A 26751-nucleotide genomic window follows, 5' to 3' on the forward strand; every position below is an offset into this window, starting at 1 on the left:
TGTTTGCTAAACGGGCCGGCGTTTGAGCCGTGCAGCACTGTAACATTTTATCAAAGTGTTAGGATGTGCTCACACTGGGGCCCCCAGCCTGGATCTCAATAAAATCAGTCCACTTGATTTGATTAATGCCAACACACAGCACCATTGCCTCCCAAGAATTTGTCTTGTGTTTTTGTATGTGGGTTTTTCATCCTGTGATTGTGGTCGCTTGTGTTCTCAAAGTCAATAAAACAGAAGTGAACGCTGTCATCTGCATATTGGCAGGTTGCAAAATGTGTGCTTACTTACTGGAGTACAGGACTGTGCTCAGGCCGGCAATATGGTGTAATGGAAGAGTAGCATCAGAATAGAAGAGTAGTAGTAAGCCATCTCTGAAACAAATTGACTGTAGAAGTTACAGTAAAGACCTGGCAGAAATGTTAATTATACAGCCAGAAAAACAACAATAAACTGTTGTCTAATTTATAGTATTGCTTTGTTTTTTATTTAAACAACATACACTACCAGGATATAGCCGTAAATATGTAAAAAAAAAAAAAAAAAAATTACACTTGATTTTTTTCCACATTATTATAAAGGTTCATCTTTGTAAATTATATTTAACATGAATAGTTTAATTGTTTTCTCTAACACCTAAACAGCAATCAAGCCTAATTTCTAAATAGGCAAAGCTTTAAATGAATACACTTGAAATATTTGGAAATTCACAAATTATTGAGCACCAGATTATTTATAATTTATCCTATTTCTTAAGGTTGTTTGGTTAGTTTGTGTGTTTTAATTTTGGTCATTGCATTGGGATATTGCATGATATTTTAATTGAATCACTGGCTCTAGCAATCACAAGCTATTAAGATTTTCTTTCCCTTTAGCTTGCAAAGTACATGGCTTTAATCTGTACATGTTTTCAAGTTGTTGTTTTTTTGTTATTCAAAGTTGATGTAGCGCTCATGTGATGCCGAGTAACTAAGTGAAATAACAACAAAAAAAACACAGACATGTTTTGCAGCTGTAATTACATTCCCGGTGCATTTGATACTGCAAACGCGCGCTTTGCTTCATTTCTACATGATCAGAACATTGCATGACATGAGATATTGTCACCTGATTGATAGTTCTCTGGGAAAATGGAGTTGCTCCCATCACAGTGGAAAAAGAAATAGGCTCAAAACAAATGTGAGCACCACGTCCCGTGCACTTTATTATCTTGTCACGTAGGCAATTTCTCACCGCCTGCCTGTGACTGAATACATTTCCACCCGCGAGCCCTGTCGGAACGACAACGGCCGTTGTGGCTCGAATCATGTACAGTGTGTCCACCTCTCTGGTCCCCACTGAGCCCTGTGTCTGAGGCCTAGCAGGCTAGCAGGGGGAGAGGATGGGGCACATTATCTATAATTCTCTGCTCCGTCTTCCTCTCAAAAGGGGCCCAGACAGCAAACAAAGAACTGTTGCTAGACAGCTCTGGAGATGAAGACGAAGCTGAGGTTTCACATCCCCATGAATAAGGTTAGATATTAATCCAGCGAAGAGAAGAAGGAAAAAAAAAAAAAAAACATGCTACAGGTTGCTTTCTCAGCTTCCTTTGTGTGAGTATTTCTTTGTGTTGCTGTCTGTCTGGCTTGTGAATAAGACCCCCTCTTTTTCCTCTGTCCATTGAAAAAAAAAGGCTTCTAAATACGTGCTATTAGAATATTTGTGTAGATGAGTAATAAGTTATTAGTTGCAATTACTGGTCATCTATTAGTCTGGTATAATAGACTGATTAGGCAGCGGGCCTTTTAACTTCTGAAGAAGTAATTTGGAAGACAGCCTACCTTTGACAACGCAAAGAAAGGCTTCCTTTATTCAGGCCATAGCTGGCTATTGTACTTACAGACATGTTATAATGGGATTACTAGCGACTACAGTGCACTGATAAAATCAGTGGCGAACACATCATTTTGTATAATTCACAGGTACTGGAGATGAGAAGAGAGCTTGGCTAGTGAGAGGGGGCACTTCAAACTGGATGAATAGAGAGCGCCATATGCATCCCACAACCTATGCTGGATTTAATTTACAGCCTATGGGATACGGTGGTGGGGAACTTTGCTCACTCAATGTTTTTGCAAGTGGACTTTGATACGTTCAGGCTTTTGACGACTTTGGGAGATGGACTGTTGCCAGGTTGGAGACAAGGTCACTCAACATGTTACATTGTCCTGTTTGAGGTCACCCTGGGTTTGACTGTTGATGAGCTGAGAGCATGGATAGAACTGGTCCTTTGTCGCAGTAGATAATGAAAATTTCTGTCCTTGTCTGCCTCAGCTCTCTAAGGTCAACCCATTGTCATTGCTCACATCTCGGTTGGGAATTTCTAGCAGTAAGAACAATGGCGGTGATTTGGGCCGTGGTGCTTGTACTGCTTTCGTCAAGGAATTGTCGTCCGTCCAAGGATATCCTTGCTCAGTGTCTCCCCCAAACGGTTTGCGTCAATCTGCTTGATCCCCCATAATGAAGAGAAAAATTTACATTCACGTTAGGTGTCCAGGATGAAGACTTCACATAGGTAGACAGCAGTAATAACTAAATATCATGATGAAAGAAATAATTCATTGGTGTGTTTCTGCTTATTAGGCCTTGCTTCAGCGCTCAGATTATTAAACAATGCTGATGATTAGTAGCTTAAGTTGTGCTTCTTGGATCTCATTAACCAGGGTCTCAGATGGAGCACACTGTTGACACTGGGCCAGATAGCCCAGAACAATATCATCTCTCCATTGGTTGGAGGACTGGGCGAGTGTAGGTAGATGCTTGCTTTCTTTCCGTCCCACTTCTCGTTTCTCTTTTATACCTCCGCTTCTTCCTTGCCTGTTGTTTATTTTAATGTGCTCTGGACGGAGCAGCTGGTGGTGACATGGGGTTGATTATGCTGTTCCCACAGTGACAGATTCAAAGGCGGCCAAGGAAGGCACCATTGTTGCCTTTGATCTGTGGGTGACAGCCCTGCCTGTTGCACCAGCTCCACACTGGCGAGCTCATGGTGTGAGGAGAGCAGGGCGCGCATGCATGGATCAGACAGGCCGTGCCGGGGCCCAGTTGTGTTGCTGGGCTTCGGCTTACTGAAAAATGCTTCACAAATAACACTTTTCCCACTTTTTTGGGGGGGGGATATCATTATCTGAAAGCCAAATCCGATTTATTGTTAAAATGTAAACCATTTATCTATAAATTTATTATTCATTTTTACCTTGTTTATTTGCATTTTACATTTATATGTAATTTTACATATTAGCTCTCTCTCCTGCCCTCTTCATATATATATATATATATATATATATATATATATACATATATATATATATATATATATATATACATATATGTATATATATATATATGTATATATATATATATTTTTATATGTATACATATATCAATTTACACAAGTCTTGTGTGCTCCATCCCATCCATGCAAAGAATACACAGATGCACATTTAGCGGAGAAACCTATCTGGCAGCCCTATTCTGTTTCAACCATATGGGGCAACACCATGCGCTCAAGCAGTGTGAGTGCAGCCAGTCACTCAGTCAGTCCAGCCACTTCATCACAAGGCCCAGTTGGGATCATTTGGTCTGTAATTGCTGCCCACAAGTGAGCCACTCCACATGAATGGAAGTGCAGTAAAGCGTCAGCGGCCATGATCACTCTCTGCTCCCAGGTAATAGCCCTAGCCCCTCTTCCCCTCTCCAGCCCATGCAGCCATGCTCTTCCTGTTGAATGAGAGGATAAAAGTAGTGCGGGTGAGGCACAGGGGCTTTGGCGGAAAAAAAGAGGAGGGGTGATATAGGCAGTCCATAATTACCTGTAATGAGACTTTTGTCTTGGAGCATTACAGGGATGTTCTTGAAGTCACCCCCGAGGTGGTTTTCAGATGGAGGAAGAGTCGCTCACGCCTCAAGTCCTCTCATCGGCCATCTCATCCATATGTGCAGTAATAAGTAATTACCGAAGTCTCATTGAAGTCCATGTGGGGCGGTCTCCCCCCTCTCCCTCTCTTCACAGATGAATACCCGCCACTCACCTATTACACAAAGTGACACTCCCGGAGATCCAACGTGTCATCTCAATCATCCTTTTCAGCCTTACTTGTTCCTCTCCTCGAACCCCCTCCCTCAGTTCGAGGAAACAGCTGGCACCCTTTGATGTCTGACTGGACTCGCGCTGGGTCACATTCACTGCTGTATCTGACAGCGTGTCTATTCAGCCTCTTCTCAGGACACTGAAATCAGTTTCTATATGGCACCATGCGCCAAATATCCACCTTGGCCTTCCAGTGCTGCTCCCGTGCAGCTAAAAAGTGAGATGGGCTCTCGGAGCGCCAAGTTGCTCTTTGACGGTGGGGTCTGCTGGAGACTCATTCCGCTCGTCATATCGAAATGGAAACAATGGCTATTTACAAGTAACAAATCGATTGTGTGCATTTAGCATTTATTCCATTTCATGTAAACAACTACCTTATTATTTGGTGAAAGATTTGTGAACAGCTCATTTCCAAAGACTTTGCCTCTTGCCAAGATGGGCTCAGAAGCTCCTCAAAGTTCTCCTTCCAACACCCATGTAAACGACCAGTGAGGGTTTGCCTGATTTGGAGGCCCGCTGAGGGTTTTCCCTTCTACAGTTCAGTCTTTGCATTAAAGACAGCCCTGCCTGCAGCCATCTTGGCCAAGCAGTACCGAGACCTTCCGGACATTCAAGCCCCACCATGATGGCTTCCGTTTACCTCTTGTCTCCTTGACCTCTGACCTCCACTCTTGACCACTGGTCCCACAATGGATACCAACATCCCCTTGGATGCATATAACGCTGGAGGGAGTGGTTGAAGAACCCAAAGAAACAGATTTCTCCAGACATTTCCAGTTCACCTACACTACTTGGTGTGTAGGGGTTTGGTCAGCAGCTTCCCATGCCACCTGCGTCAATTCACCACCAGCTTACGATCAGTCACAGCTCATGTAACCTGTTTTAAAATCATGACTGGCTGTTTCACAAGCGACATCGACAATTAACACAAACAAACATGGAGTAATACTATTTATTTTCTTGAAAGGCACAGCTGCTGTACGTTTCCACAGATCTCCAGAGAGGCTGAGCGCATAGACACACACTGCAAAATCTCAAAAGGTTACAGAAGAAAATACTTTTCTTCAATGATCTCTTAGCAGCTTTTGTTTCACACAATCAGACCCATTTCAACAAAGACAAGCTCTTACCTCCGTCAGATTGAATTCTATATAGAATAGGGTGTATTTACTTGCTCTGAAAGTCACGTACTTGATATTTATATGAGCTGGAAAGTGAAGCTGAAGGCTGTTGTTTGAATCTATAAAAGATATTTATCTACCATCTCAGCAGTAGTGCACTAAAAAGTATGAGAGGCATTTGAAAAAGAACCCTTAAAAGCGGTGATGAGATCACCATGGTGCTCCATATTTAGCCCTCTGGTGTTTTTTATTTTTAATTTTAAAAGAGCTACTTTCATTCTGTGCCTCTTTGTGTGTCTATCAAATGCTATTATGTGTGTGTGTGTGTGTGTGTGTGTGTGTGTGTGTGTGTGTGTGTGTGTGCTTTGGTTCTCTATTCTGTGCCTAAACTTTTTATTGTCACTGCAGAAAATGATCCTGTGTAGCCACACGTGCTTGGACTCACACGCACACACGCAAGCACACTCACCCACCCAACAAATGAAACAGCTGTACGGGTGGGCTGTGTCATTAGGCCGGTCTGATTTTCTTTAAGGAAGTCGCATTGCAGCGCAAATCCCAATGAATGCGGGTTTAAGAGTGAGAGTGTATGCCATGTGGATCCGTTCTCAGTGTCCACTTGGCACTGGGACTAATTTGCATTCCTTTGTGCGTGAATAAAGGACACCTATTCTGAAGACAGAGTTTACCAGCTGCCATCCAGGACTAGTCCTTATTAGAGCCCTGCTGTTCCTCTGAGAACGCCAGCACATGTTCAACTCACGCTGCCGCTAACACACGCGCGCATGCACACAGACACACACTCAAGGACACGTGCGCCCCCACTGTCATAATCTATTCATACACAAATGAAAACATGCGAACACAGATGCACAAAAAGAAACAAACACAGTCTTTACAGAGAGGCACTTGCTGAGTGTTTGAGCAGTGATTGCCAACACCAGTGGTACGACTCTGGGATTATCAATGAGAGGGCAAAGATCACCGTCACACACACGTTGCAATTTCTTTTCTCATGCAGTACAAAGGCAACGTTTGGAATCAGGAAAAACGTGAAATGCTGGTTTAGGTGTTACGAATTTTTGTTTGTTTATTCAATTTATCCAACGTCAATGCTGCATTAAAAGAACAACCTGCGTTTTACAACCTGTGCGAACCACAAAGTGCACTTTTTAACTTGAACTTGCCAAGTTACCTAAACTGAACCCCTTAGGGGACATGAGGGGAAAAATTAAGAATAAAAAAAATGTAGAAGGGTTAAATTCTTTTTTAACATTTTGCGATATCTTGCAAAGTGGGGTCGGGGAATAAAAGTTCAGGAATAAGCAGGTATTAAAATTTGGGTAGACGCAAACAAAAAAAGAGTGACAGAGGAAGATTTGGAGCGTTTTCTACACGACCTGAAAGAATGCCAAACTTTGTCTATTTTTTACTACACCCCAATTTGTGAGATCTCACAAAACAAGTTTTTTTTTTTGTTTTTTTTTTACTATTCAATTTTTTTTCTCCTCTTGTCCCCTAATGAGCTCTGTAGTTCAGCTCTGAACTGCAAGGAAATCCTCGTGGTACAAAGTGAAATGTGAAGGCATAATTGTCATCAAGTGAAGTAGGCTTAAAATCTAGTTTTTCTTTCGTTATTTAACACTGACTTTGGTTAAAAAATAAAAGCACGAAAAGCCTTTCAAATAATGATGAAACTATCTTACTGAATAGTCTTTGGAGCCAAACAGAGAGATACATAGTAAACTGTATAAGCCGCATGGGATACAGGACAATCTTATGCGAATCTTCGGCAAAGTGTCCCACGTTATACAAGTGAACTATAAACAAACAAAAAAAATGAAGCAGAAAAGCCCTTTGGGGGCCACGGAGTTGTTGTCCACAACAAACACACCTTGCGGCGCATTCTAACTCAGCGGAGGATCATCAGTGCCATAATTTTGATATGCTTGTGTTATGAGGAGAGGTGTCACTTGCTGTCACTCCTGCGACTCTAAATGGCTGTTAAAATGGGGGATGATTTGAGTTCTGAAAAGAGAAACAAATTGTTCAATTAGGCCTAATTAGAACAGAAGCTGTGGACAATGACTAGCTCGGCCTTGGCTTGAATACCTAATTACGGAGTGGAGAGATTACCCCAGCTCGCACTCCCAAATTACTGTCAGCTTTGACAAACAAAGTCTCGCCCTGAATATCTGAGAGGACAGGCTCAATTTGTATATATATCTTTGACTGTGGATGCAAAGCGTGGGACTGTGTGTTTGTGTTTCCCGGGTTGGTAGTCGTGGGTTTGACGGTGAAGGGGAGATTGATGTTCAGGCCCACATATTGTGTTTTTCCACTAGAATGTCGGCAGCCTATTGATCAGTGGGTTTTCAGCAGTACTTCTTTTGCTTTGCATCAATTGCATATCTCGCTATGGTTAAGCGAGTGTATAGCAAGTGTGAAATGACAATGACACTCCATTAATGTTGCCCCTAAGCTTCTGCTTGCACTTCAACGCAGGAGGAAGCCATCAGGTCATTTAAGAAATAAAATAAAATAAATGAATAAAATGTATGAGTTGCATGACTTGAGCAAGAATGAAGGCCGCTGACAAAAGGAAGGCCGGAAGAGCAGTGGAGGTGAATCTATCCTCATGATTATATTCTTTGTCCAGTTATGATATACATTATCGTAGATAAAATAGATATAATTGAGAGCGAACAGCCAGTATGTCGTTTCAAGACTAGTCCAACCAGTGTCCATGTGCAACATCCTCGACCGAGATCAGAATCTCTGCAGATGCCATAATATTCTCGGCGAGTGCATCGCATAAAATTTTTTTTTCTGCTTTGCTCACACATGAAGGGTTTTTTAAAAAAAAATTAAAAGAGCTGGACTTTTCCTGCCTTTTTGTGAAAAATAACGGAATTGTCCTTTATCAAGTTAAAACGGGTCACGTGCGTTACTGCAGCCGCGGAGGTATATCTAAAAGCAAGAAGCCTTGAACTCTCATACGAAATCAGCAAACAAAAGATTTTAAATTAGTGATTAATGGGCAAATTGAAAGAAAAATTTGAACAATGGCAAGATTTATAGCTCCAGGTTCTTTTAATTAAAATTTGATCTTTGAACTACGACTGAGAAGAATGAAAATGAAATGTAGCTGTACTAAAAACCTATTCTTCTATTCAAAAACTGAAGGTGGTACAGGATTGTGCGGTAAATAGGCTGTTTCCTCTTCTGTTTCCCGCCCCCCCCTCTTTTCACCATTACTCCGATTGTGGAATACTCACAGCTGAGAGAGGGACTACGTGATGGAGTATGACCGCTGTCACAATACACACAACGGAGAGGCTTGGTGAAAAATGTAATTTCCCCTCTTCTGTAGAGCTCCAGAAAAAAGGGGAGGAAAAAGAATGAACCCGGCAGAATTATTTGCCTGCAACTACTAGAGCTTGTGGTAATTACTATAATGATGTCTCCGAGTCGAAGCACAGCCAGTGCCGCGATCACACAGGAGCTGATCAGAAAATAAAAATTTCAGGGGGCACACAAGGCGGCCACAGTCATCTCATTAAAGCATGCTAAATAGGGGGAAATGACAGAAAGATCTGCGCTGTCCTCACAACGATGAAGGGAGGTAGACAGCTACATTCTTATTGTAGCGGAGAGAATGACAGTGTTGGGAATAAAAGCATCTTGACAAATAAAGCAGCGTGTGGTTGTTTTCATGTGAGCAGGCCTTTTAGAAAAAGAGTTTAATTAATCTTTTTCAAGGAAATTTGAAAATATATATTGTATTTTCACCTACAAATTCTGAATATGAATTTTTAAATAAAATAAAAGGGTCACCTGATAGTGGCTGGATAGCAGAAAAAATGTTTTAACTTGAAGTATGTTGGCCAGCCTTACTGCTTGTTATCATTTAATAAGCCCTACTTAGATGTGTGAGAGATATCACTGATTCACTTACATGCTAAATCAAGGGGGAAGAAAATGCAGAGCTGAACCCTTATCTAAGGTTTCTGTGTTGGAATGGTGCAAAAAAAAATAAAAATTTGTTTAATTAGAAATTATAATTTTAATTCTAATCAGTAGAAATCTTATTTGAGATATTCAATATTTCATTGCAGGTCAATTTGCATGTCTTCTCAAATCATCCATTCCACTGCAATCTTTCACTAAAGGTGGCTAATTCAGTGCAAGCATTGTAAGAGTGAACTGCCGACGGAGACATGTACTTTATTGATTACAAAATTAAGACAACAAATACAATCAGCATTAATGCTATTCAGAAAACGCAGCAAAAAACAACAACATAGACAAAGCTACGGTGTGTATTATTATTAGTGTTTTCTTTTATAACCGACACGTTGCTATTTTACCTACAGTGTTCGTCACCCTCATTGGTCATTCATAGCAGCACTTGTGAGGCTATTCTGTGTGACCACCAAACATCTGTCTGAGGTGGAGGCCAGAACACGCTGAAGCGAGCAACACCTTGTGACCAAACTGAACAACCCCCCCCTCCTCCCCAAACCCCCACCCCTGATGGTGCGACTGGCCCGAGACGCCGTGGTGGACACGCGGGGGGGGCGGCGCCACGCGCTGCTGTTTTGCACAGATGTTCCCCCTCACATCCACGAGCGTGTGACCGCGGCCGCTGGTTTCGCCCTCGCCCGGCCGGCCCTTTTTTTGGTCCCACTGCATCACAAGCTCAGCCAGGCTGTTCATCATCCTCACCGCCCCCCCCCCACCACCACCACCGTTTGATTGTAATGGGCCCTGAAAGCCGGGAGACGTACGCAGCTGTAATAACATCAATGCGCTTCGCCAGGTTTTCAAGTCAGGGACATGTCTTATTATAATTACTACCTAGATTTTGTTTATTGTGTTCCAGGAGAGGGGGGCGGCGAGGGAGAGAGACAAATCGTCATGGTGCTCCCCGACGATGCCATGCTTGCCTCTTCCTCCCTTCTGCCCTCCTTTTCCACTTGCGGGAAGAAGGGTTTAAGGCCACGTTTTTTTGGGAGGAAGGCATTGGGGGTGGGGGGTGGGGGGCGTTCTGCAAATCATTTATTTACGTTTGGCATCTGCATAATGAGGCAGGGAGCCAATGGCAGCCCCGACTGGCCGGAGACAGGGTGGCATGCCTTGGGTTTTTAATGGGCGCGCTGAGGAAACTTCCAATCCTTCTTGACATTTCTCATAGCGAAACAAACGTGCTCTGGGTCAGAGTGTCTATTAGGGAGATAAGAGACGAACAAGTCAATTATACTTCAATGACTGCGTCGCCAGGGGACCTCATTAACATGATCAGGGAGGTCCGCGCCGCGGCAGCCCTCTCCTGTGTGTAGCCCCTGATTAACTTGTGCAAGAATGACATGGCCCTTTTCCTCCTGCTTCGCGTAGAGGGGAAAAGATAGAGGAGAGCGGGGGGGTAAGAAAAAAAACACAAAGACGTAAATATATTCAAACACACATAAGCGAGGGATAAACACACACATACGCAGAGAGCAACAGTCATACACACACAGACGACACACACACACACGGCAGACATCGCCAGGGCGCCGTGTCTGGCCAGCCAGCCAGAAATTGTTGACACATTCAGAAAAGTGAGAGGCGCACTCCGTCAGAGGGTTGCAGGGAGGTTTTTCTTTTTTTTTTTTTTCTTCATCCGCTGAAAGGGTCACGAAAGTGGATGCTTTGGGAAAACATTTGTGGCAGGGGATGTTGCGAGCTGTCATGCACAGCCCGGACTCATGGCCTAGGGTTGCGAGCGCAGGGTGGATGAGTCGGAGCGGGGTTGGGGGTTGGGGGGCGGGAGGAGGAGTGGCGGGGTGGGGGGCACGGGCTGGAGCGGAGGCACGGGGGTTTAAAAAAGCAGAGCCTGGGGTTTGGTGGGCGGAGTGGTGCGTGTTCTCGTCCCCCTCTCCCTCCGCGCCGGCTTGTTTTTCTCGGCGAGGACGCCGCGGTCTGCCGACGTTTGACGGGGATGAGTGGCGACAGGGCACAGGAAGCATCGGCTTGTATTTTTCTAGTGCTTGCATAGTGTGCGCCGTATCCCGCCGCCGCTCGGCTGAGGCTCTAATTAATTCATTTAGGCGCCTATCTGGACCACTGGGAATTGATCAGCGGTCATGTTTATCAGCGTTGGCCTCGACTCCATGACTGGGAGAAAAACAGCGGCTCAGCCGGTGCTCGTGTGATGTGTGTTGGTACATCACCGATGGAACTGAACCACTGCATGTTCGGGGTATTAAAAACACAAGTATTCTGTATATAATGTGCATAGGATGATAAATGGTGTTTAGAAATACAGAATGTTACAGATTGTTTCGCCCTACAGCGATCCACCTCATTAATAAAATCGACTGTAACAACTAGCACACGCTAAAATACAGTCATTTTGGTGGAAGTAATGTGTAAAAATCTCGAAATGACTTGAAATAATGTAGTTAAGATGAAAATTGCGGCTATCTTCAAATAACATCCTCGGGTCAAACTTCCTTTCAAAATACATTTTGTCGTCTCTAGTTAACTTTAATGCAGCAGGATCTCAATCAATTCAATTTTGAAATGTCATCCGTCCATTGAAAAGTTGCTTATCAAAAAGGCGTTCGGTCTGACTTTGCATTGTGTGACCGACCAGCCTGCCTCCTTTTACTTGTCAAGGACGGACTGAGCTGAATGACGCCTCGAGACCATAGAAAAACAAGAAAGAAGCAACTGTGAGCTTGTGCATAATGGCTGCTATGGAAGACAATAGCATGGATGCAAAGAGATAGCAGTTTGATTTGAACCCCTTGGAATTTTTCACCAAATGACTGCGACAAATTGCGTCAAAGGATTTTTCAGGTTTTTTTCTAAAAAAAAAAGGAAACTGAGTCTTATTCAGTACAATGTGGCAATTATTGTTGACCTACACTGGTTGTGTAATGTTTCCATGCGTATCAACAGGAAAGCTTGAACTACTTACGAGTTGGCTTTACTGGCGGCGAATGTCATAGACGGTCCAAAAATAAATCCTTAATGTTTTTCAGAAACATTGCGTCTAACTAGTATTCAGTAACAGTGGAACGTAAAGATTCTGCTCCATGCTCAAAAGTTAAATTAAATTAAAAATCACTGACTTCTCACAAAGAAGTTTCTCAAGGTTTGTGGCAAGACTGTCGACTCAGTAATTAGTCATTTGTAGCTCTGAAAGGAGCGGTTCGCTCAAATGGAGAAAACTAAAATCAATGTGTTTTGAGGCGTTCTTTCTATTTAGAAAGCGCTCTCCTTTTGGCTTAAACTTTGATTTCCCCAATTGTTAAAATGAGGAGTACATGGACGTCACTCAGCACCACCCCAAAAGGCACTTCATTTTAGGAGACAAACAATTGCCAAAAACGCAAAACGGAAAATGACAGAAACAAAAGGAAGAGAGTGAAAGTGGTTTTCTATTAATGGTCACTGAATTCTCTTCTGGTGAAACTTTTAAATTCAACCTGAGAGATTTTGAATCAGGTCACTTACAACATGACCTAATGTTGCGATACAATCCATTTAATTCCCATCTACGAGGATCCCTACCAGGATCGAGCCCTCCCGCCGTAATTTTCTCGGTGATGGCAGGAGGAAGAGACGAGATGGCGGTCGTCCCTTTGTCCACGGGCGCACCAAGCGCACACAAAGGCGCCCCACTAGAAAAGATCCTGGACATATCTGCTCACATACCTCCATTATTGCTCTCTGAAACATGAATGATTTGATTATTTGATGACAGCTTATTTCGTAAATCTGTTTCGGCACCATATGTGTCTAATATGCGACGCGCCCGCTATCTGGATGCCTTGCCCTGGGCTCTGTGAAAGGCCAGTGCAGTTCTCCAACCTGGAGGGAGGATTGACTTGTGAACTCAGACATGCATACCGCACGGTGCAAAAGCGCACTGGACTGGATTGAAATGCACATTCAAGGAAACATTGTCCCAGAGCTTTGCATCCTGTGTTCTCTCTCTTATTGTTATTATTTTATTTTATTTTTCATTGTGAATTAATAATACTGCTTAAGGCTACTAGCGCTGTTTTTGAATATCTCGGCCTCAGCAAACCAGCTAAATCAAGTGGAATAAAGCCGAGGGAAGCCTCTCTGTCATTATTTCCACTGCTATCTCCGGGAAGGACCTTGTTATGATAATTGGTTCTCCAGTCTTCTAGCTCGCAGGAATTTCAAAATAAGGCGACGCTTCACGACTCGAACTTGAACCAGCTTTACAACCTGTGTCTCATCACTATAATTGGCTCATCAGCTGATGTGATTGGACGACACCGATGCCCCGACGACAAGCCGGGACGGTCTCGCCGTAGCGTACCGTGATATCTGGGACTCTGAGCCAATTAAAAGAATTTCGATCTCATACAGAATTGAGTCATTTTTTTTTTTTTTTTTTCCAAAACAGGATTTATTTTTTTCACGTTGTTGAGTTAAGAAAAGTGCTGCCCTCACGAGGTCCCCATGGTTGTCATTCATCTTGATTGCCTGGTTGGGAAGCCTTATCAAGTAGCTGTATTTTTCTGTCCCTGCGGGTGATTGCAGCACTGATAGCGATTCTGAAGAATCATGTTCTTTTGACTCAGAGTTCTTTAAGATCACCCATGTCCCTGTAACAGGTTTATTCCCTATGTTCAACCCAAATACGAGCTGAATTCATTGATTTCTGTTTACACCTAATGGTCATCCTACTTAGTGCAGAAAAGACGGATGCACGGTGTAATTTTTCAGATGTTTTTCGGTTACGGTTCACCAAGGTAAATGGGCTTTGTACTGTGAACAAAAGTAATATATGTGAGATGTCGTTCAGTTATTGGATGGGCAGTTTGGATAAAGAGGCAGGCCCAAAAGTTTCCTCCACAGTTGACACAAAGGAACGTCAGCTGATTAATTTCATGCTGATCTTCATTTGAGAGCATATTAGCAGACTCTAATGGCCTGCAAGGTCACAATACATAATGGAATCGCAACACAGGCTGTCTGCAGTGGAGACAAGGTTCCACCAGAAGATGCCAGGCTCTGTTGAGCCTGAAGACTGACAGAGGCCAAAAGCAGGTAAGAAAGCCCGTAAATGCTTTACCTTGTTGACCAAAGTATTTCTTTGAACGAATATATGTGTATATATGTGTGTATACACATACGCACATACATACATACATGTATGCATGGAAACACAGCAGTAACAAATACATCCCGAACCGGAGAAGCACATTGCGCGTCCATTTGAAGCTTGTCTCGGTGTTTGTGTCGCCCACTGAGTCAACAGTCCAACGTTTGTCACTGCTCTGCCTCCGGGGTTTGAAGAGTCGCGTCAGACGAGCGCTTCATGGCCACTGGCGGGGTGGGCGGGGGGCCACGGAGGTCGGGGCGCAGGGGCCACACGGAGTTACTTTCTCTAACGAGGCCAGCCGATGTGCGGTGTCATTACCCCCATTCACACCTCTGAAAAGGACGAAGGTGACAGCTCACTGTTGGCAATCACTCATTAGCAAAAATAACACGGGACGAGGCAAAAAGGAATAGTGAAGGAGATGGAACAGAAGAATTAAACAAGACAGCAATGCAAACGACCTCAGGAACTGCCAGAGTCACAAACGCAGGTCTGTTGAAGCGTGACACACAGAAGCTGGGACTGTACGGTGGTGCGGACAGGTTTTGTTCAGGAATTTAGAAATTGCAAGGCAAATTCGCTATTTAATGTTTTTTTTTTTTTTTTTTTTTCCCAGTTTCCAGTTGTTAAAAAAAAAAAAAAAGAAAAGAAAAAAAAGGAAACTTTTCCAACAATTGACCCTAGCCTTGATAATTCTCTGCCTCTGAATGGAATCAGTCCATGGGGCTATAAAGGAGGTCGCACTGTGCTGTTTGGATACAAGTATTCCTTTTATCTAAGTAAAGCTCACCACTGCTTCAAGGTTTGTGCCACAGCAAAACATCACCAATGGGCAAAGGCGCATTCAGACATTTCTGACCACAAGCGGGGGGGATATTAACAATTGACCTTGCAGCATTTCAGCCGCTTTAAATACAGAGTTGTCAGGAAGGTGAGATGAGCAAAAAAAAAAAAAAAAAAGGACAGATAGACCGTGCAAATATGTGGAAGCATTGGGGGGAAAAAAAGGAGTTTGTGGGTTTCAGCTCCGTTGCCACCGGAATTTTTCTCGTCAATCTGTCAACCACTAATGGCCGCGTCAGCCCTCTCTCCAAATATTTAGCTCTGACCTCCCTGAAAACCTCCTTGAGGAGACAGGGCAGGCACTTTACCTGACGGACCGTGCGTCCCAAAACCTTTGAATCGGGAGGCGGAGGAGGCCGGTAGCTGGTGTAAATAGAGGAACAAAGGGCCGGAGCGCAGAGAGACGGCTATACATCCCGCCCTGCATTGCCTCTGTCAGGCTGAATGTCCCTGCTGCCTCAGATCTCCGCTGCTGAGATTAGCGCTAGCTGGGCCCTAACAGGACGTACAGCTACGGTTCGCTTCGTGTCTTCCAGGTCTCCGCCTTAATGCTGAAGAGGACACAGAATCGTTTTTTTTTTTTTACGCAATAAGGAAGCACTTTGACTTGTTGACTTGCTGGTTCGACTTGTGAGAAATGCACACGTCAGGCAGAGCAAACCCAGCCAGTACAAAAGACAGAGGAATTAATGCGCAGCCTGTTACTTATTTTCTTTCTTTCTTTCTTTCTTTCTTCCTTCCTTTTCTTTTTTTTTTTTTTTTTATCTCAATACGCACATTCACTTGGCTTGTCGCCCTGTCAGCGGCTATTTAACGTTCCCTTGTTACTGCGGGGAAGTGGAGCATTCAGTGTTCATCCTTTCCATGGCGACTGAGCCATACGAGGGCTTTATACGTTTGAAACAACAAGAGTCTCTCACGGCAGGTCGTCGGGCTGAGCTTCTCCATCACAAACAGACTCCACCAACAGGTTATGTTCGCCACACAGGCATCGTGTTCCTTTGAGAACCATCAACCTCTATTTTGGGATGAGTGTACATGGGACTCTTTGGTATCAACGTCCATCCATCCATTTTCAATACCCTTTCCGGAAGCCGGAGAACGTGGAGAGAACACAGGGAGAACATGCAAACTGCACCCAGAAAGGTCCCAGGCCCGGAATCGAACCCACAACCCTCTTGTTGTGAAAACAACAAGAAGTGACACGCCAGCATGTTGCCTGGTTTCAATGTCATTGAGATTTACTACATCTGAATAAATAAAACACATCATTTGTTGGCATTCTACATTGTAAACATTTTACTGGGCTGTGAGGACTGCGTGACATTATTCAATGGCTTTTTGTTTTCCCAGCGTATCACAGCTTAAGTGTCTGGCTGGCAGTCAAAGGTAGTTCACGCTGCTTCTGGCTTGCCTTCCACTAATGTTATATACACCGTTGCTATTCATGCTGATTCAGATAATTACATTGATCATCCTTTGAATGTTTTTCCGTTCAGAGAACAGAGGAGCACTTTGACATGTTTGCGCTTTTTCTTTTGTCTGTATTTCACGTTGTGGTTTAACAGCCCTCTTGCGTGACCTGATGATTCTCTCTTCGTCACATTGAAGATCTATTCTAAAGATTGCAAACAAGGAGTTTGTTGTAATTAGAATTTATTTGATAATACGGTGACTGAGACCACATCTCAATGCACGTTGTTCAGCGGAAGAACTCTTACTTCACGGGTTGTGCGTGAACATCTTTTTGCTGCCTGAAGGCTAAAACGGGTCACAGTGTCAAAATGCTCATTTGACGATCACGGACTGCTAGAATTTTCACACGTTCCCACATGCTGTCTAATTGACCATAATTGCCAAATTAACCGACCAAATATTGAATATAAATTATTCATTTCCCTCCCCCTCCTCGCGCGTCTCCCAGTTTTGTACGTGGCGCTCGTAACACTGATAAAAAGGCAGCGCCTGTTTGGTGTGTCATGTTCAATCAATAAATTAACGTCACGAGCGGAACCCTGAAACAGGAGGGGGAAATGGGAAGCTAACGGGGACATTCTCTGTGGATGTAATTAAATCTGATTAGATCAGATTAGCTTGAGCAGCGTCGCCTGAGGGGCAGGATTTTATCTTGAAGGTGCATGGAAAGAAGAAGAGCCTTTAATCCCTAAACATTCTCTCATTCGGGATTATTCACCTGTGATTCTCCTTGTTTTACCAATATATGCTAGATTAGCTGGTAACTTATTTAACTTCAGATGCGTTTGATAAAAAAAAAAAAAGTACAACATTAATATCAAAGATTCCACGAGAAGTCGCCTTGAAGCACCAAAACATAGATAACGTTTACAATTACCATCTAAACTGTGAAATGTTGGACTTCGTTTCCTAGGTTTTGTAAACTTTCCTTTTATAACCACTTCATTTACCATTGTTTTATAACAGTTTGCGTGAACATGTCAATGAATCTTCCAAAAGCAGAGCCGTCTCTCTTTTACATGCTTCAGTTCAAGTGTGTGTCGCGGTTCTGGAAAACTCCCTGGTGAGTTGCGACACACTCCGCCAAGTGTTGGTTCCGATACCGTTCCGTGGCCCCCTGCTTGTTTGTGTCCGTTTCCGAGCTAAAATCAGGCGATTTGGATAATTTGGTGATGCTTGGCTTCAGCCTGAGCTGACAAATAAATGTGCGTGTACAGGTATAACATGGGTCCTTTAATGTCCTTTCCTACTTGAATAAACAACAACAAAAAGCAGTGTATAGTCCAAAACAAGAGCTTCGCTGCCATTTCATTCTGCATTCTGCTGCTTCGCGTTCACTTGTGCTTGATCAGCCTATTATACTCTGGCTGAAGCTTATTACACTGCACACTATCAGCTCCTCCTTAACCATCAACTTCAGTTCCCCTTTGCAGCACAATCCTCTTTTCAGCGCCATTCCTTTTTAGTCTTCACTGGTTCGTTCGTTGTGCATTCATCTCCCCATTGTTCCCTCTCTCGCCGTCACCATGCGCCAGTGTCTGGTCGTTAAAACCAACAATGCCACAGTTATGGGGGTGGCTGCGAACAAGAGCGGGCTCTGCAGTGTCATCTCCTCGACCCGCTCCTCGCGGTGACCTGTTAACACAATGCCTCTGCACTGCTAAATTGGATAAGGTCCAGTAAAACATTCTGATATTTTTGACATACTGCGTTTGACATTTTGTTACAAAGTATTACTGAAGTCTGGGCGCCTGCCTCTCTTTCACTTAACACAGATTTGCCGGAAAATAATAATAATAATAAAAAATCTTCTATATCCATAGTGCAGTATAACTACAAAAAACAATGATTGAGAGGCGTTCACGGCCACACACACACACACACACACACACACACACACACACACACACACACACACACAGGGCCGTGCTTAACAGAATCGGTAACTTAGGAATTCATGTCAATATTAAGCAAAAAGTGCTTTTGAATGACTGCTCCATTTTATGTGCACATTTAAAACAGCTGAATTGTTATTTTTTTCCTTGAAAGTTTGAATGCATTTTTACTTTTGTGCTCCAAACTAAACAGAATGGGTGATTTTGCCAAGTCACTCTTCCCAATGGGTTGTTACCTGGTTAGCTAGAGGACTGGATATTTGTTTCATGACAACTTCTCTTGCTATTGATCTATACTTGTTAACATTATTCACACTTAACAGTATCAGTCACCTGCCTCACCATACAGGTTTTTAAGGTCTTTCTCTTGAGTCATTTAATGAGCACTTTCAGGCATAGAGACGGCTCTCATTCTCCTGCCTCCCACCTCTCTCTCTCTCTCTATCTCTCTCTCTCTCTCTCTCTCTATCTCTCCGTGTCTGTGTGTCACTCTGATAGTGTAATAGCGTTTCTCTTTCTCGGTAGTCCTGTGAGTATTTCTGCGCCGTGGCCTGTCCGATCATGTCACCCGAAGCCAGCCCAGACTTATGATCCTCCAGGCCAAACTTAATGGGACACCAGAGTTCCAACCCGCCTCAACCAGCCCAGTGGATTAGTGCTACTCGGATGTGATCACGTTCAGGCCATCTCAGAAGCTCTTCAGTCCAACTAACTGCAAATGTGAGGCGGCACCTCTGGGTCCGAGACCTGCCAGAGTTTACACATAGCCTCAGGTCGTGCAGCCTCGCTGACCAGATTCGGTGCCCCGAAGGAACTGAAACAGCAGCGGCCAAGTAGGAGGACGACTGACCGACCTAAAAAGATCAGCATGGCCAGACACATGATGACCTCTCCTCGTTACAACAGGCAAAGATCAGGCCTCCGGAACATGTGGTGGGCATCTCCACGAGTCAGTACATTTACATGTGCGGAGTAGTCGAGCTAAGCTAAGCTAATCAGTCAAGACGGACTTCTGGTCTTGCCCCAGTGTGCATGTAATAGAGAAAAGGACATTTCTGATCAAGTGCATGTAGCAGGTTCCACTTGGATTTAAGTAAATGTGTGTTTTCCTTACACACATTAACTTCAAAAGGTCAGAGCATGAACGTTGTTTCTTTGTGTGTCCAGAAGTTCGTCTTACAGTGGTTGCCATGGTCTTTATTTACCGGGAGGATACTCTGCAAGGTCCTGAACTGCCTTCAAGTAATCTATCTCTTTCCTGTGTGCAAGAGGCAGTTTATGGATGTAGTGAGGGGATGCAATTGATTGGCTTAGATGGAGGCAGATGATTGGCTGTGACCAAGCCCTGAAGAGAACAGCCAACATGTCAGGAGCCAAAACAGCTGGAGCTTGGAGCTCCTAAAACACACACACACACACACACACACACACACACACACACACACACACACACACATGTGTGTGTATATATGGGGCTTAAAGCGGTACCTCTTACTCAGCCTGCATCCTGCAGGATACTAGGATCCTCAGTATATTATAGTATTTCTCTTGCTGCTCTTTTTCGACCTTCAGGACAGGATGCTAGAGGGCCAGCAACAGAGGCCAGCGTACGTCGATAACCAGCGCGTGGATGCTGGCTCACGATACGACACCATACAAGGAATAATCGGATAAGAAGATTGCAGCCGCTTGCCGAGGGAGAAAAAGATTGTGTGGCGGAACGGAGATGGGACAAGGCCCACGCTCTTTTTTCGCGTGAAAGAAAACTTCTGAATCTGAGCCCAGTCGTCAAAGAAAAAAGAAAAGAAAAAGAAAAACGCACATAAAGCACCGCGTCAGATTAATTAGGTGTGCCATGGCAGAGCTTGGAAGCAAGCCAGTTGACAGGGAGCTAGTGAGTTTGTGGTGGGCGCGCAGAGGCCGAGGTATCCAGTGAAAAACTTGTATGTTGACTAGTCTTTCATCTGATTGGATTAGCGTTACTCAGACCACAAGCGGCCAAGCATGAGCAACCCGGAGCTCTTTTTATAGATCCAACTACCCTCCCCCCCCACCCTTTTGGGTGGTAGAAAATCCTAGTGGGTGGAGGTGATGGACGGATGTCGACTCGCTGACCTAAATGAGGGACGTTTCGAAACTTGTTTACGTCATTTAGGCTCCATATAAGCCTCATCTGAAATTGTACAGAGCCATTATATCTCCGATTTCAGTGCCCAGGGGCTCATGCGAGGGTCGTCTCGGTAGCAATCAGCGTGGGACCTAAACGCATCAGTGAGCCGATGGCCTGCAAATCAATGGTGTATAATGTCCGACTTAAGATTTCATGCTGGCTAATCTGTCTAATGTGTACAGTTAGCTAAATATATGGCTAAGAATAAACGCATTCAACAACATCTCTGCAACGGATGAAAGCGCGAGAAAAAAAAACACACACGGGGTAAAACTTGATAATTTCCCTGCTGTACCTTGTACTATGCATCCACCTTTAACAGTAAGCTTTATTTCACTTTTGATGCATTTTGGGGGTGTTATGGTCACAAAACCAGGTGATTATCAACAGCAGCTGTATTCCAAAGTGCATATACAACTCAGTAAGAGTTTTAGCAGATCACATACTGCTGCTTTTTTTTTTTTTTTCACTTCTTCTCCTTTTTAATGGGGAATTGTAGAGCAGGCGTTGAACCTTACAGTTTTAGCACACGTAACCAAACGTACAGAAACAAGAAAACATCACAGTAACAGAATGGCTTAACCTTCGAGTCCATTGTGCCTGAAGCCAGTGGGAAAAAAACAACAACTGTCCTCCTACGTGCAGCCGATACACACATGCACAAGCTGAGGAAGGTGCACAGCCACTCCGCCACTGTTTTCCTCACTCGGTATTGATTGATTTAGTCTGTCTGGGTTTATTCATGCATTTCTCATCAAATAATAGGACCTGAACGCCATTCTGTCGGCGTGGGCTTGAACGTTTGGCTGAGCGTGGAGCACAGAGGGAGTATTCAGCACAAGGTTAAGAGGCCAATCAGGTGCTATTCACAAGGATGCGAGGCATCCACTGACCAGTGCTGCAAATGTCCATTATGCACCACTGTGTACAGCATGTCGGCAGAAAAAAAAAAAAAAAGAAGTTAAAATTTGTTGCCTATGTTGCATCACTGAGGTCCCACTTTTTCTGAATGTGTAGACTACTGCAGTTGTAATTAGAACTAAAAGCCTTCATAAGAAACACTGGGACAAAATTGTGGATTACTCACACTAAAATAAAGCTTTTTAAACATTTCAAACCATACATAAATGTTGACAAATTTCACCCTTTACTTTAAACCGCTATTTCCTCGTTTTCAATTTCATTAACGTCATCGGCCACATTGGATTAAGATCGCAACGCCGGCCATATTGAATTACAATGAACTCACTCCTCTCCATTCAAAGTCACGTTCAGAATCATTCCACATCACAATCACAGTCTAAGGCCCTGACACATAATATCACTTCAATATTGCATTTTAGTTATGATGTCTGTGCGTCTTACCTGTAGGAACAGCAACAAACAAATATCAGCCCTCGGCATCTGTGCTTGTCAATATTACTCGCGCTGTGACGTCTTGCTCTGCTAGTGAGCGGTGTCAGCTTTTGAGACCTTTTACACACAGGGCCCTCTGCTGACCAGGTGTTCCCACCACGTAAACAAAAATGTACCTGCCAGAGAATACATGAAAGCTATACTGAAAGCATCAAAAAAGTGATTTCAACATGTTTTAAAGTCCTTTGCTGTTTAATGATTATTACAAATTTCTAAAATGGGGGAAAGATGTTTTGCTCAAGTCATTTTCACAAGTGTGAAAGTCTCTGACACACTTTTAATGTGTGTGTGTGTGTGTGTGTGTGTGTGTGTGTGTGTGTGTGTGTGTGTGTGCGTGTGCGCGCACACGCCACTGTAGGCTTTAATCAAAGCTGCTGTTTGCGCAGTTGCATGCAATTGTAACCATGACACATTGTAGTCTGAACGCCACACTGCGGCGGTGCAGTACAGAGCACCACGACTTACGGTGAAAAAGGATTTTACAGCTACAACCGGCATTCGGAAGTTGCTTCTTTTCTTTTTCTTTGTAATTCAATCCATCTGTCCCGTGGACAAACTCATGCGGACCCTCGAGCAGCTCGAGGAGATAACACAGCTGACGGATTTACATGCCGTAACTGATGCAAGAAAAAGGCCACCTCGCTGGTCGTGGCCACATCAAAGAGGACCAGGTAATTAATGGGCAAGGAGAGCACTGGAGGCTGCATTACCATCACATGCACCTCACTGCCCTCCTTAATAATCAGCACGCGCACACTCGTGCACGAGCACAGCAGAACAAACACACGTACCAACCTTGTATAGCCATAACAACCAGAAGCTGCTGCTGCTGCCTCTCACAATTAATTAGGCAACTTATTCAGCTCAAGATCTAATATGCATGTTAACTTAATGGATGATGGTTTCTGGGAGGGTAAGGGGGTAAAAAAAAAAAAAAAAGGAACCAAATGCTTTGATGTTTACAAAACTTGGCAGTAAATCACTGGCGGCGAACAATTACAGAATTAATGAAGTCCCGCAAAAACAATGGCTCGGGCTATTGTCCCACACACATGCATGTTAATAGATGAAAACACATGCATACTCAATGTGATTTCAGACGACAGAGAGGACCTCGGAGTGGGCTCCAGCCCATTGTCGACTCGCTCTCAGTGGTCACGACTCGACTGCCGAGGGTTCAAGTGTAATGGTGGGCTCACCTTTCCTTGTTAGTGGGTCAGTTCTATTTGTTCTGGACCATGATCCCTACGTGAGAACCTTTAAAAACACCCATTCATATCACAACAACGGCCGGCATGCATGCAGGTTTCATTAAAGGTCCCGTGTTATGAAATGATTTAGTTTGCTGATATTATGTGACATTGATATGTGTATCTGGCCCCATGATAAAAAGCACCTTGATGCCTAATTTTATCGCCCCTCTAAGCAGGTCGAAGCTTCGACAAAATCTTCAACAAAAGTATCACCCTCCTCTTCACACTGGCCATTAAACCCCTGGCAGTTAGCGTGAGTGGGTATGCCCTCATTTTGCCTGTAAGAAATCTTAATCATAAGATTTCTTTATATGCAGATGACGTGGCCCTTTTTGTTTCCGACCCTGAACAATCAACACTGCACTTACTCCTGCTCATCAACCTTTGGAGATAAGCTACTACTACTACTACTACTACTACTACTACTAACTGGCAGAAGAGCTAGCTTGTATCAAGTTTTCTACACATTTTAAAATAACCTCTGCCAATGTGAAATATCTTAGCATTAGAATGTTCCAAAACCCGAGCGCCCCTTTCAAACTTAAACTCATGGAGGACATAGAAATATCGAGAACATTGCCTATGTCCTTGATTGGGGGGCGTAAACACTGTCAAGGTGGTCTCACTACCAAGGGTTTACATTTATATTTATTTCATATTTATTTCAGCATGTCCCTGTATTTTTTCATTCTTGAATCTTTTTTTAAACTTCTCAACTTCCCTATCATGCCGTTTGTTTGGCCATACAAAGATGTCGGATTTCTAAAAAACACCTTCAAAAATCACCGTAGAGGCCTGGGTCTGCCATGTTTTAACAGCACTACCGGGCTGCCAATGTCATGGTGGACTGGCTTGCCATTGAAAAAAGCCTGACCTGTAAGACTTCTCTTCCTGCTCCCCTCTAGTCATCCTCAAGGACCACCATAGGAAGGATAATTTTGTTCTGTTAAGTACTCAGGCGATCTGGAATCAAATTAGAAAATGTTTTGTGCCCCCAAACACCTCGGTACACGCTCCAATCTGCTTCCTTTCCATCTCTTACAGACATAGCCTTAAAGAGTGGAGCTGTATGGGTATTGTTACTTTAAAAGACCTTTATGTTGAACGACACTGCTTTGAACAATACCATACTGTCGCTTTCAAAAATGTTCTCTCTCTGTCTCTCTCTTTTTTTTTTTTTTTACTTTTTTTTCAGACATTATGTCTCAATCTGGTTCGTTACTTCTTAAATACTCTAGATTCTTGAGAATATACCAAAATTTAATAAGCCTGGGAAGGAGCGCTTGGTATTGAGATTGTGGATGAAACATAGGATGAAGTATTAACTAATAATAAAGTATTCAGTCTGACTCAGTCAACGCTACTGATCCAGTACAAGGTTGTTTGTAGAGTACATCATTCGAAAACACGAGATTAAACATTTTCCCCTTTCTTGCTCCACAACGTTATAGATGTAAAACTGCAGAAGCGACTCTTGCACATCTCCTCTGGACGTGCCCGAAATCACCCAACTTTTGGTCTGTCATTTTCCAAATGTTTTGCCTCGTCTAACATTATTATAACACCTGATCCTGAAACTACTCTGTTGGGACGCTCATCTATGGTACTTTGAAAAACTTGGATTGTAACACGCGGGCTGCTTTGTTTTAAGGTATGATGATTGGTAAGAGATGCATCCAGAAACAGCGTAAGTCTGATTTCGCTGTCAAAATTGAGACTTGGTTGAGGAAAATCCAAAGCATTCTCCTGGATGTGGGGTCCAGTGCCAGAGCATATGAACGACCAATGCTACTCTCGTCACCCACCCACCTTGCTAATGCACTTTACAGACAACTGTACAGTGACGCAGGTGACTCTGATGTGACTTTTGCCCCTTTTAAGTTTTTTATTTTACGTGTCTATGTGATTGTTGCTTTTATTTTCCTATGAATGTGTATTTATTTGTCATCATCTCCTTATCTCTTACTTAATGTAATTTCATTAGATTTTTCTCAATGATACAGGATTTGGGGTGTTGAAATAAAAAAAAAAGGGGCAGCAATTTAGGAAATGCAACATTTTACCCGACACCAGCGGGCAAAATTTTCAAAGGTCAACTTTAGCGACGACGCACATCGTGCTGTGCGACGCGAGCTCGTTTAATAATGTCTTTGCACTGACTTGTTTGCATGGTGGAGCAGAAGTGAGGGATTTAGGTCACATGCAAATGTCTTGCCCGTAATATTTTCAGCATGTGTTGATCCATCTGGAGCTCGCAGCGGAATAATAAGCACAAGACAGGCTAGCATGTGCCGACATGGAGAAGGCGGCAAAGACATGCTCGGCAGCTGAGGGCAACGGAGGGCCGCGTCGCTGAAACACGTCGGATTCTGCTAATCTTGAATTGTTTGATGAAAGGTTAAACGGCGTCCTGTACAAATAATGGAGGGAAAAACAGTTTTTCATCACAACAGAGGTTCAGCCAGGCAAAAATCGACTTTTTTTTTTTTTTGCGATACAAAGTGGCCTATTTCAGTTGCTTTTTTTCCGCTGATGAGGCTCCGGGGGAAGATGTCCACGCGCTCTTCGTCACACACCGAAATTAATTGAACGCGACTCTGGGTCGTGATCACACATGTCACGTTAGATTTCGGCAAAGGGATCCACACGCTGAGTGCGAGGCGCCGTCTAATTATGGAAAAGTTGTCAAGGCGCCGGCGCTCCCGCTTGGTATCCGCGTGTGGTACCCGCCTGGTAAACAACAGGCTGTCGGAAACCTGCGCCCACCACTGCCTCTCAGGCGAAAACCTGCGTGACGTGCAAACTGTCGGCCCAACACAGACATCCCGTCGCATTACTCTCAGGCTCATCGGCACGACTGGCAAACCTGCGCAAAGCTGCTGAACTCAGGCACTTTTTTTTTCTCCTTCTTTTTATAATTGTCCTCATTCAGTCCACCACCAGCAAGGCGGAGCGAGAAATTGGACTAGAAAAGGTCACTTGGTGGAGGAACTTTTTGCCGATAAACACGGTCAACCTCCGGGGGATAACCGTTGGTCAAGATGGAGTCTTGACCTCGGAAATGTTGCATAAAACCAGGAGTCAAGCTATTTTAAGTGAGGCGGCCCATTATTGCATTACTGAGTCTGCAAGGTCACTGGCTGTTTGGTGCTGAATGGTTTCCATAGATAGGTCAAAGGTCAGGGTTGAGGCCGGCATTGTGCGGTTTTAGGAGACTCCAGTGTGGAGCACTCCTCATGTCAGGTAAGTATTATACTTTGTTATTTATTAATGCAATTAAACAGTTTGCTGATTTATACATTTTGTTATGCTGCATTT

The 26751-nt window shown here is 43.7% G+C and overlaps 1 protein-coding gene across 1 annotated transcript in view; it reads right to left on the reverse strand.

The window, feature by feature from the left end:
• Positions 1–6555: 6555 nt before the first annotated feature.
• The window catches only part of me1 (malic enzyme 1, NADP(+)-dependent, cytosolic), an 89725-nt gene continuing 69529 nt past the window's right edge, over positions 6556–26751 (reverse strand). The window contains exon 15 of the mRNA XM_076012886.1: positions 6556–6565. The gene's annotated coding sequence lies outside the window, so the exon portion shown is untranslated. The remainder of the gene's footprint in view (positions 6566–26751) is intronic.

This window comes from Nelusetta ayraudi, unplaced genomic scaffold, assembly GCF_046127955.1.
Source record: "Nelusetta ayraudi isolate G7.1 ecotype Tasmania unplaced genomic scaffold, CSIRO-AGI_Nayr_v1 ptg000136l, whole genome shotgun sequence".
NCBI lineage: Eukaryota > Metazoa > Chordata > Actinopteri > Tetraodontiformes > Monacanthidae > Nelusetta > Nelusetta ayraudi.